The 11,923-nt window shown below is 45.2% G+C and overlaps 1 long non-coding RNA gene across 1 annotated transcript in view; it reads left to right on the top strand.

Annotated features, from left to right (window-relative positions):
- The first annotated feature begins 435 nt into the window (after positions 1-435).
- LOC124544787 overlaps positions 436-11,923 on the top strand; it is a 103,769-nt gene continuing 92,281 nt past the window's right edge. The window contains exon 1 of the long non-coding RNA XR_006967564.1: positions 436-552. This is a non-coding gene — a long non-coding RNA (uncharacterized LOC124544787). The remainder of the gene's footprint in view (positions 553-11,923) is intronic.

Genomic DNA, 11,923 nt, shown 5'->3' with positions numbered 1-11,923 from the left:
TTCATTTCCACCTTTAAGATGCCAAACTGCACAGCCGACAGTTCACGCAACACACTCAGTTTTGGACCAAAACAGACGAGAGTCAGTACACAAATATTTAAAGAAAAAAAAAGAAAAGAAACGCAAAAATGACAAAAAAAAAAGAAACGCACCCTAGAAATAAAACGCCAGAGGCGATGCTGTAAACTCGCTTGTCTCGAGTTTTCAATTGAGACAGGAAAGCTGATCAAGTAAAAGGGGCTTAAATGCGACCCTACCTGCGACTCGGGGTGACAATGCATAGTGCTTGAGTGGGTAACCACAGAGACGCAGGCGGTGGCCGCACGGCTGGGAGAATAGACGCTGCACTGGAACGGGCAGGCGTGGTGTCGGCGCTTACGGGTGGGGGAAGGCTCCTACCTAGCGCGGTTGGGACTGTGAGGTCAGGAGCGGCCTTGCAGAGTTCGCTGGCGCCAGTTGCACGCCAGCCGGCTGCCAGCATGCGAGCCCCCGCGAGTCTCGTCCTCCTACTCGTCGCCGCCCTCGTCTTAGCCGCCCAGCCTCAGGTCTCAGGTGAGCTTATTGTGGGTAATACCGAGAGGATACATAGTCGTTGGAAGACCTTTAGTGTTAGTCCTACACTGGAGGAATGTCGGTCAAGAGGAGTTGGCGAGATTAACCCTCGTGTTTGACCCGCGACGTAACGGTAATGGTTGCTGTGACGACATTTCATCTACATCTACATGATTCGTCTGCAATTCACATTTAAGTGCTTGCCAGAGGGTTCATCGAACCACAATCATACTATCTCTCTACCATTCCACTCCCGAACAGCGCGCGGGAAAAACGAACACCTAAACCTTTCTGTTCGAGCTCTGATTTCTCTTGTTTTATTTTGATGATCATTCCTACCTATGTAGGTTGGGCTCAACAAAATATTTTCGCATTCGGAAGAGAAAATTGGTGACTGAAATTTCGTAAATAGGTCTCGCCGAGACGGAAAACGTCTTTGCTTTAATGACTTCCATCCCAACTCGCGTATCATATCTGCCACACTCTCTCCCCTATTACGTGATAATACAAAACGAGCTGCCCACTTTGCACCCTTTCGATGTCCTCCGCCAATCCCACCTGGTAAGGATCCCACACTGCACAGCAATATTCTAACAGAGGACGAACGAATGTAGTGTAAGCTGTCTCTTTAGTGGACTTGTTGCATCTTCTAAGTGTCCTGCCAATGAAACACGACCTTTGGCTCGCCTTCCCCACAATATTATCTATGTGGTCTTTCCAACTGAAGTTGTTCGTAATTTTAACACCCAGGTACTTGGTTGAATTGACAGCCTTGAGGCCGGCCGCGGTGGTCTCGCGGTTCTAGGCGCGCAGTCCGGAACCGTGCGACTGCTACGGTCGCAGGTTCGAATCCTGCCTCGGGCATGGATGTGTGTGATGTCCTTAGGTTAGTTAGGTTTAAGTAGTTCCCAGTTCTAGGGGACTGATGACCACAGCTGTTAAGTCCCATAGTGCTTAGAGCCATTTGAACCATTTTTTTGACAGCCTTGAGAATTGTACTATTTATCGAGTAATCGAATTCCAACAGATTTTTTTTTTTTGAACTCATGTGAATCACCTCACACTTTTTGTTATTTAGCGTCAACTGCCACCTGCCACACCATACAGCAATCTTTTCTAAATCGCTTTGCAACTGATACAGATCCTCGGATGACCTTACTAGACGGTAAATTACAGCATCATCTGCGAACAACCTAAGAGAACTGCTCAGATTGTCACCCACGTCATTTATATAGATCAGGAGGAGCTGAGGTCCCAGGACGCTTACCTGGGGAACACCTGATATCACTTCAGTTTTACTCGATGATTTGCCGTCTATTACTACGAACTGCGACCTTCCTGACGGGAAATCACGAATCCAGTCGCACGACTGAGACGATACCCCATAGGCCCGCAGCTTGATTAGAAGTCACTTGTGATGAATGGTGTCAAAAGCCTTCCGGAAATCCAGAAATACGGAATCAACTTGAGATCCTCTGTCGATAGCGGCCATTACTTCGTGCGAATAAAGAGCTAGCTTCATGACGGGCATTTGGATTCCTATTATCGTGTTTTGTTTGGTTCTGACAGTAATTATACACTGACGTGACAAACTCATGGGTTACCTCCCACTATCGTATCGGACCTCCTTTTGTTCTGCGTAATGCAGCATCTCGACTTGGCATGGACTCAACAAATCATTGGAAGTCCCTAGCAGAAATATTGAGCGATGCTGCCTCTGCAGTCGTCCATAATTGCGCAACTGTTGCTGGTGCAGGATGATCTTTCCATTATGTCCCATAAATGTTCGATGGTATTCACGTTGGGCGATCTAGGTGGTCAAATCATTCACTCTAATTGTCCAGAATGTTTTTTAAACCAGTTTTTTTTGTGGCCCAGTGACATTTTCATCCGTAAAATTTCCATTGTTGTTTCGAAACATGAAGTCAATGAGTTGCTACAAATGGTCTCCAAGTAGCCGAAAATAAACATTTCCAGTAAATGATCTGCTCAGTTGGACCAGAGAACACAGTCCATTCTATGTCAGCCGGCCGTGGTGGCCGAGCGGTTCTAGGCGCTTCAGTCTGGAACCCCTGGACCGCAACGGTCGCAGGTTCGAATCCTGCCTCGGGCATTGATGTGTGTGATATCCTTATGTTAGTTTGGTTTAAGTAGTTCCCAGTTCTAGGGGACTGATGACCACAGCTGTTAAGTCCCATAGTGCTTAGAGCCATTTGAACCATTTTTTTGACAGCCTTGAGAATTGTACTATTTATCGAGTAATCGAATTCCAACAGATTTTTTTTTTTTGAACTCATGTGAATCACCTCACACTTTTTGTTATTTAGCGTCAACTGCCACCTGCCACACCATACAGCAATCTTTTCTAAATCGCTTTGCAACTGATACAGATCCTCGGATGACCTTACTAGACGGTAAATTACAGCATCATCTGCGAACAACCTAAGAGAACTGCTCAGATTGTCACCCACGTCATTTATATAGATCAGGAGGAGCTGAGGTCCCAGGACGCTTACCTGGGGAACACCTGATATCACTTCAGTTTTACTCGATGATTTGCCGTCTATTACTACGAACTGCGACCTTCCTGACGGGAAATCACGAATCCAGTCGCACGACTGAGACGATACCCCATAGGCCCGCAGCTTGATTAGAAGTCACTTGTGATGAATGGTGTCAAAAGCCTTCCGGAAATCCAGAAATACGGAATCAACTTGAGATCCTCTGTCGATAGCGGCCATTACTTCGTGCGAATAAAGAGCTAGCTTCATGACGGGCATTTGGATTCCTATTATCGTGTTTTGTTTGGTTCTGACAGTAATTATACACTGACGTGACAAACTCATGGGTTACCTCCCACTATCGTATCGGACCTCCTTTTGTTCTGCGTAATGCAGCATCTCGACTTGGCATGGACTCAACAAATCATTGGAAGTCCCTAGCAGAAATATTGAGCGATGCTGCCTCTGCAGTCGTCCATAATTGCGCAACTGTTGCTGGTGCAGGATGATCTTTCCATTATGTCCCATAAATGTTCGATGGTATTCACGTTGGGCGATCTAGGTGGTCAAATCATTCACTCTAATTGTCCAGAATGTTTTTTAAACCAGTTTTTTTTGTGGCCCAGTGACATTTTCATCCGTAAAATTTCCATTGTTGTTTCGAAACATGAAGTCAATGAGTTGCTACAAATGGTCTCCAAGTAGCCGAAAATAAACATTTCCAGTAAATGATCTGCTCAGTTGGACCAGAGAACACAGTCCATTCTATGTCAGCCGGCCGTGGTGGCCGAGCGGTTCTAGGCGCTTCAGTCTGGAACCCCTGGACCGCAACGGTCGCAGGTTCGAATCCTGCCTCGGGCATTGATGTGTGTGATATCCTTATGTTAGTTTGGTTTAAGTAGTTCCCAGTTCTAGGGGACTGATGACCACAGCTGTTAAGTCCCATAGTGCTTAGAGCCATTTGAACCATTTTTTTGACAGCCTTGAGAATTGTACTATTTATCGAGTAATCGAATTCCAACAGATTTTTTTTTTTTGAACTCATGTGAATCACCTCACACTTTTTGTTATTTAGCGTCAACTGCCACCTGCCACACCATACAGCAATCTTTTCTAAATCGCTTTGCAACTGATACAGATCCTCGGATGACCTTACTAGACGGTAAATTACAGCATCATCTGCGAACAACCTAAGAGAACTGCTCAGATTGTCACCCACGTCATTTATATAGATCAGGAGGAGCTGAGGTCCCAGGACGCTTACCTGGGGAACACCTGATATCACTTCAGTTTTACTCGATGATTTGCCGTCTATTACTACGAACTGCGACCTTCCTGACGGGAAATCACGAATCCAGTCGCACGACTGAGACGATACCCCATAGGCCCGCAGCTTGATTAGAAGTCACTTGTGATGAATGGTGTCAAAAGCCTTCCGGAAATCCAGAAATACGGAATCAACTTGAGATCCTTTGTCGATAGCGGCCATTACTTCGTGCGAATAAAGAGCTAGCTTCATGACGGGCATTTGGATTCCTATTATCGTGTTTTGTTTGGTTCTGACAGTAATTATACACTGACGTGACAAACTCATGGGTTACCTCCCACTATCGTATCGGACCTCCTTTTGTTCTGCGTAATGCAGCATCTCGACTTGGCATGGACTCAACAAATCATTGGAAGTCCCTAGCAGAAATATTGAGCGATGCTGCCTCTGCAGTCGTCCATAATTGCGCAACTGTTGCTGGTGCAGGATGATCTTTCCATTATGTCCCATAAATGTTCGATGGTATTCACGTTGGGCGATCTAGGTGGTCAAATCATTCACTCTAATTGTCCAGAATGTTTTTTAAACCAGTTTTTTTTGTGGCCCAGTGACATTTTCATCCGTAAAATTTCCATTGTTGTTTCGAAACATGAAGTCAATGAGTTGCTACAAATGGTCTCCAAGTAGCCGAAAATAAACATTTCCAGTAAATGATCTGCTCAGTTGGACCAGAGAACACAGTCCATTCTATGTCAGCCGGCCGTGGTGGCCGAGCGGTTCTAGGCGCTTCAGTCTGGAACCCCTGGACCGCAACGGTCGCAGGTTCGAATCCTGCCTCGGGCATTGATGTGTGTGATATCCTTATGTTAGTTTGGTTTAAGTAGTTCCCAGTTCTAGGGGACTGATGACCACAGCTGTTAAGTCCCATAGTGCTTAGAGCCATTTGAACCATTTTTTTGACAGCCTTGAGAATTGTACTATTTATCGAGTAATCGAATTCCAACAGATTTTTTTTTTTTGAACTCATGTGAATCACCTCACACTTTTTGTTATTTAGCGTCAACTGCCACCTGCCACACCATACAGCAATCTTTTCTAAATCGCTTTGCAACTGATACAGATCCTCGGATGACCTTACTAGACGGTAAATTACAGCATCATCTGCGAACAACCTAAGAGAACTGCTCAGATTGTCACCCACGTCATTTATATAGATCAGGAGGAGCTGAGGTCCCAGGACGCTTACCTGGGGAACACCTGATATCACTTCAGTTTTACTCGATGATTTGCCGTCTATTACTACGAACTGCGACCTTCCTGACGGGAAATCACGAATCCAGTCGCACGACTGAGACGATACCCCATAGGCCCGCAGCTTGATTAGAAGTCACTTGTGATGAATGGTGTCAAAAGCCTTCCGGAAATCCAGAAATACGGAATCAACTTGAGATCCTTTGTCGATAGCGGCCATTACTTCGTGCGAATAAAGAGCTAGCTTCATGACGGGCATTTGGATTCCTATTATCGTGTTTTGTTTGGTTCTGACAGTAATTATACACTGACGTGACAAACTCATGGGTTACCTCCCACTATCGTATCGGACCTCCTTTTGTTCTGCGTAATGCAGCATCTCGACTTGGCATGGACTCAACAAATCATTGGAAGTCCCTAGCAGAAATATTGAGCGATGCTGCCTCTGCAGTCGTCCATAATTGCGCAACTGTTGCTGGTGCAGGATGATCTTTCCATTATGTCCCATAAATGTTCGATGGTATTCACGTTGGGCGATCTAGGTGGTCAAATCATTCACTCTAATTGTCCAGAATGTTTTTTAAACCAGTTTTTTTTGTGGCCCAGTGACATTTTCATCCGTAAAATTTCCATTGTTGTTTCGAAACATGAAGTCAATGAGTTGCTACAAATGGTCTCCAAGTAGCCGAAAATAAACATTTCCAGTAAATGATCTGCTCAGTTGGACCAGAGAACACAGTCCATTCTATGTCAGCCGGCCGTGGTGGCCGAGCGGTTCTAGGCGCTTCAGTCTGGAACCCCTGGACCGCAACGGTCGCAGGTTCGAATCCTGCCTCGGGCATTGATGTGTGTGATATCCTTATGTTAGTTTGGTTTAAGTAGTTCCCAGTTCTAGGGGACTGATGACCTAAGATGTTAAGTCCCATAGTGCTCAGAGCCTTTAGAACCATTTTTTTTGTATATTTTCATATCACTATCCCATGAACTTTCGTCATCTCAGTGTATACTGGCGTGCAAAACCTAAGGACGGAATTAACTTTCATGATGTTGCACTGGCAAGTAACATTGTTAAATGACACTACGGCCGTACCGCTTGGACCAAACTGCTACAGTGTAGCACAGAACGTAAGTGAAAGAAATAAGCAATGAGACGAACAGAAATAACACTTTTACTCATAGACACTACTTACATTGAAGTCACCGCGATTCATGACGGTCCTCTGGACATTACAAACGGCAGGACATGGTTCTTAACAGGGCATCTGATCACCACAGACGTCAATGCATGCTCTCCAACGTTTCCCACGCTAACCATAGGACTGGAAAGATGTTACAGCGAGATTGAATGCAATTTTCCGAAATCCTTCACCAGGGAAGACGAATGGAATATTCCAGAATTTGAAACACGAACAGCTGCTAGCATGAGTTTCTTAGAAGTAGATACCTTAGGGGTTGCGAAGCAACTGAAATCGCTTGATACGGGCAAGTCTTCAGGTCCAGATTGTATACCGATTAGGTTCCTTTCAGATTACGCTGATACAATAGCTCCCTACTTAGCAATCATATACAACCGCTCGCTCACCGATAGATCTGTACCTACAAATTGGAAAATTGCACTGGTCGCACCAATGTTTAGGAAGGGTAGTAGGAGTAATCCATCGAACTACAGACCTATATCATTGACGTCGGTTTGCAGTAGGGTTTTGGAGCATATACTGTATTCAAAAATTATGAATCACCTCGAAGGGAACGATCTATTGATACGTAATCAGCATGGTTTCATGGCCGCTATCGACAGGGGATCTCAAGTTGTTTCCGTATTTCTAGATTTTTCGGAAAGCTTTTGACACCGTTCCTCACAAGCGACTTCTAATCAAGCTGCGGGCCTATGGGGTATCGTCTCAGTTGTGCGACTGGATTCGTGATTTCCTGTCAGGAAGGGCGCAGTTCGTGGTAATAGACGGCAAATCATCGAGTAAAACTGAAGTGATATCAGGTATTCCTCAGGGAAGCGTCCTGGGACCTCTGCTGTTCCTGATCTATATAAATGACCTGGGTGACAATCTGAGCAGTTCTCTTAGGTTGCTCGCAGATGACGCTATAATTTACCGTCTAGTAAGGTCATCCGAAGACTAGTATCAGTTGAAAAGCGATTTAGAAAAGATTGCTGTATGGTGTGGCAGGTGGCAGTTGACGCTAAATAACGAAAAGTGTGAGGTGATCCACATGAGTTGCAAAAGAAATCCGTTGTAATTCGATTACTCGATAAATAGTACAATCTCAAGGCTGTCAATTCGACTAAGTACCTGGGTGTTAAAATTACGAGCAACTTCAGTTGGAAAGACCACATAGATAATATTGTGGGGAAGACGAGCCAAAGGTTGCATTTCATTGGCAGGACACTTAGAAGATGCAAGTCCACTAAAGAGACAGCTTACACTATACTTGTTCGTCCTCTGTTAGAATATTGCTGCACGGTGTGGGATTCTTACCTGGTGGGATTGACGGAGGACATCGAAAGGGTGCAAAAAAGGGTAGCTCGTTTTGTATTATCACGTAATAGGGGAGAAAGTGTGGCAGATATGATACGCGAGTTGGGATGGAAGTCATTAAAGCAAAGACGTTTTTCGTCGCGGCGAGACCTATTTACGAAATTTCAGTCACCAACTTTCTCTTCCGAATGCGAAAATATTTTGTTGAGCCCAACCTACATAGGTAGGAATGATCATCAAAATAAAACAAGAGAAATCAGAGCTCGAACAGAAAGGTTTAGGTGTTCGTTTTTCCCGCGCGCTGTTCGGGAGTGGAATGGTAGAGAGATAGTATGATTGTGGTTCGATGAACCCTCTGCCGAGCACTTAAATGTGAATTGCAGAGTAATCATGTAGATGTAGATGTAGGTAGATGCTGAACGGTCGCTGGTGCATGAGTATGCGCTGCAGTACGTCCCCCCCCCCCCCCGCCCCCCCAAAACGCATCCCATCCCACACGTTCTCGATGAGGTGATTTACACAACATATCTGTATGGTGCGAAAAGTGGCAGTTGGCCCTAAGGAACTTCCAGTGTGAGGTCATTCACATGAGTACTTAAAGAAATCCGTCCAGTTAATCTTAGACGATAAATCACACAAATTTCAAGATTGCCATTTGCGCTATATTACTGGGGATAACAGTTACGCACGACTAAAGTTGGAAATGTCTCACACATAATATTGTGGGAAGGTGAGTCAAGGACTGCGTTTTATTGACAGAACAGTTAGAAGATGCAACAAATCCACAAAACAGACAATCTACGCTGAACTTGTCCGTCCTCTGCTTTGTTGCCAGATGGGATTGATTAAGGAGATCGAAAAAGTACAAAGACCGACAGCTCGTTTTATATTATAAAGAAACACGGGAGGGAAAGTCACGGATACGATGCGTGAATTGGGATGGAAATTATTAAAACAAAGGCGTTTTTCGTTGCGGCGGGATCTTTTCACGAAATTTCAGTCACCAGCTTTTGCCCCGGAATGTGAAAATATTTTGTTGGCGCTCACCTGCATACGGAGAAATTATCAACGTGATAAAATAAGAGAAATCACTGCTAGCGTAAAATTGATTTGGGTGTTAGTTCTCCCCGCGCGCTGTTGGAGAGTGGAACTGTCGAGCAAATAGTCTGAAAGTGATACAATGAACCCCCCGCCAGACACTGAAGCGTGAATTACAGAGTAGTTATGTAGCTGTAGATGCAGATGTAGATTTAAGTCGCGGGAGGAGTAGGTCAGTCCATTCGCCTAATATACTCTCTTTCCAAGAGCTCTTCCGCGTCCAGTGTTCGATGTGATCGCGCTGTGTTACCCATAAAAATGACGTCAGGGTCGATTGAACCTCTAAAAACAGGCACATGGGGAAGGAGTACATTATTACATTAACGTCGCCCATTGAATGTACCGTGTTCAAAGTTCTGCGGTGGTGCCACAGGGACTGGACCAGTGTGCAGTGGAGTCGCATGCCCTTCCCAGATGAGAGAGAATTTAGTGTGCATAGTGATTCTGGACTTATTCTCACATGGCCAGAGGTGGGAACATGTAATGCACGCAGGGGCATTGTCGAACATGATCGTTTTTGTGATCCAGGTGTTAGGGTGTGGAGATGTATAGCTTTGCATGGGAGTACTCACCTCCAAATCTTTGGTCAATGGTCAAGGTTATTGTGTCTTCGTACTCCTCCCCCGTATGCGTCTTTTCAGGACTGCATTCACCTCTGCCTTCGTTCTGATGGATGACAATGCTTGATCGCATTGGAAGTCGCAGATGAAGGAGCTCTTGGAACGAGAAGATATTCCGAGAATGGACTGGCCCACCCCTTCCCGTCAAACACTCGTGGGATGGGTCTGGGGACATATTGCAGCACGTTCACACGTACCAACTGTAAGATGTCGTGGTCTCCTGTCCATCATTGCTTACATATTCCGCCCTCACAATCATATTCCGCACATCAAGAGGCTTCATTCGAACCCAAACTCGATAATATAAAGTCAATGTTGTATGAATTCATGTAATCGATATGTAATAACAAGTAAATCGCAAGTGCGCACTGAGCTTGAAATACCCGAGGCTGGCTTACACACACACATTCAAGACACGACGGTCACAAAACCTTTTAGTTTGGGAGAGGCAAACCGTACACCTGGTGGCCGGTCCCTTCAGAGGACGAGTCAACCTATCTACATTGGCCGGCGACCACCCGTAGAGCAGACAGCATTTACCCAAGCGAAATGGACAACGACCCCGTGTTCGGCTTAAAAGCAAATTCCGCTACATTGTGTGGGAGCGCCCAGCCCACGTATTCTTTACAAACATAGGAAGTAGTTTCAGAGGTTTTCACAGGGAGACAGCAAACGCCAAACGCCGAAGCTACAGATTTCCGGATTGGTTGCCTTAAACGAAACATCATTCTCCCATTTTAGAAGAGCAATGCTGATTGGCAGACGATATTCCTGACGCCTTGAGCTGAAGGAGTAATGGAAGAGACTGAAAGATATACCCCTTCATGTCTGGCGTGGAGAGGCGCCATTCCGTTGTCGCTCTTGGAGTGAGGAACAAGTCTCTCCTCAGTACTTCACTGGGAGAGCACCTCGTCGAGAGGGAAACGGAGTGCGACTCTATACTGATTCCTTGCAATTAAGCGTTGTTCACTGTGTTGGCTGCCACACTTATTGTGCAGTGTAAATGGACAGAGTTATAGTTAAACGCCTGCGAGCGAATTTTTGAGTGGCATTGCGGTGCACTGGTTATCTGAACGGTTTACCACGCCAGTAGTTAGACTAGGGGCGAATAGGAGTCCTTGACTTCAGCAAGGCGTAGGGAGAGTTTGATTGGCGAAAGTCAATCCAGATAGAATGAGAGTTATCTGTCAGCAGCGAGCGACGCAGACAGCAGTCATCGCAGCTTACGGTATTGTGCGCTACAGCTCTTGCGAGCCCTGTATTTCCTCCACAACAGTACACTTCACTGCATTTCACACGCGACAGCCTCAACCGTACCTAGCAACACTCTAACGGATAATTATTCAAGTCGAGTAGGTGCGGCTGTCAGCCATTCTGCCAAGTCAATAACAATCTTAAACTTTGTATAGAAATTTCATTAGTGGACCCTATCCTTAAGAGGTAACTTCACATTCCGAAAAGAACCCGGAAATAACTTGTTCAGTCCATAACTAAAAGTGCCATTGTGATTTCTCAGAATTTTTGCAAAAAAAATAATAATTTTCGTTAGTTTTATGTTTTTCTTACACTAGCACTACTCCAGTACCCAGGTATCCCACTAGTTACATAAGAAATTTTGTGAATTTTTGTGTCATTTCCTTACAGCGGACGACTCCAGAAGATATTTATTGCTGAAAGTTTTTCAGCCATTTCTCTTCAGAACGTTAAGAGCATCTGTCTGACTTCTGTAGTAGTGTGGGGGTGGAAATTGCATCTTGCAGGAGCCACAGGGAAAAGGGTACATCTCAGATTAATTCGTTGCGCAGAATGACAGAATAGCACCCACACGTTCGCTCACACAACTACCGCCCATCACTGCGCTGGCGGAGGATTGGGGCGCCCTATGATAAGAACTCCTTAACAACCTTATGGTGTTCCCTGGTGATGAAGCACCCTGATAAGAACCATGTCCCGCCGTTTTTAATGTTCAAGAGACCATCAAAAAATCCGTTAATACGGTGTAATTATTGTCTGCGTATGAAAGTGTCATTTCTGTTCGTCTCATTGCATATTTATTTCAGTTACCTTGTGTGCTATACTATACCAGTTCTTCAACTGCAGCGCCTGTGCGACGTGGTTATCGTCGCCGTTGGCGGCGCAGTG

The sequence above is a fragment of the Schistocerca americana genome, chromosome 8 (genome assembly GCF_021461395.2).
Source record: "Schistocerca americana isolate TAMUIC-IGC-003095 chromosome 8, iqSchAmer2.1, whole genome shotgun sequence".
In the NCBI taxonomy this organism is placed as follows: domain Eukaryota; kingdom Metazoa; phylum Arthropoda; class Insecta; order Orthoptera; family Acrididae; genus Schistocerca; species Schistocerca americana.
This window is presented reverse-complemented; position numbering and strand designations above follow the sequence as displayed.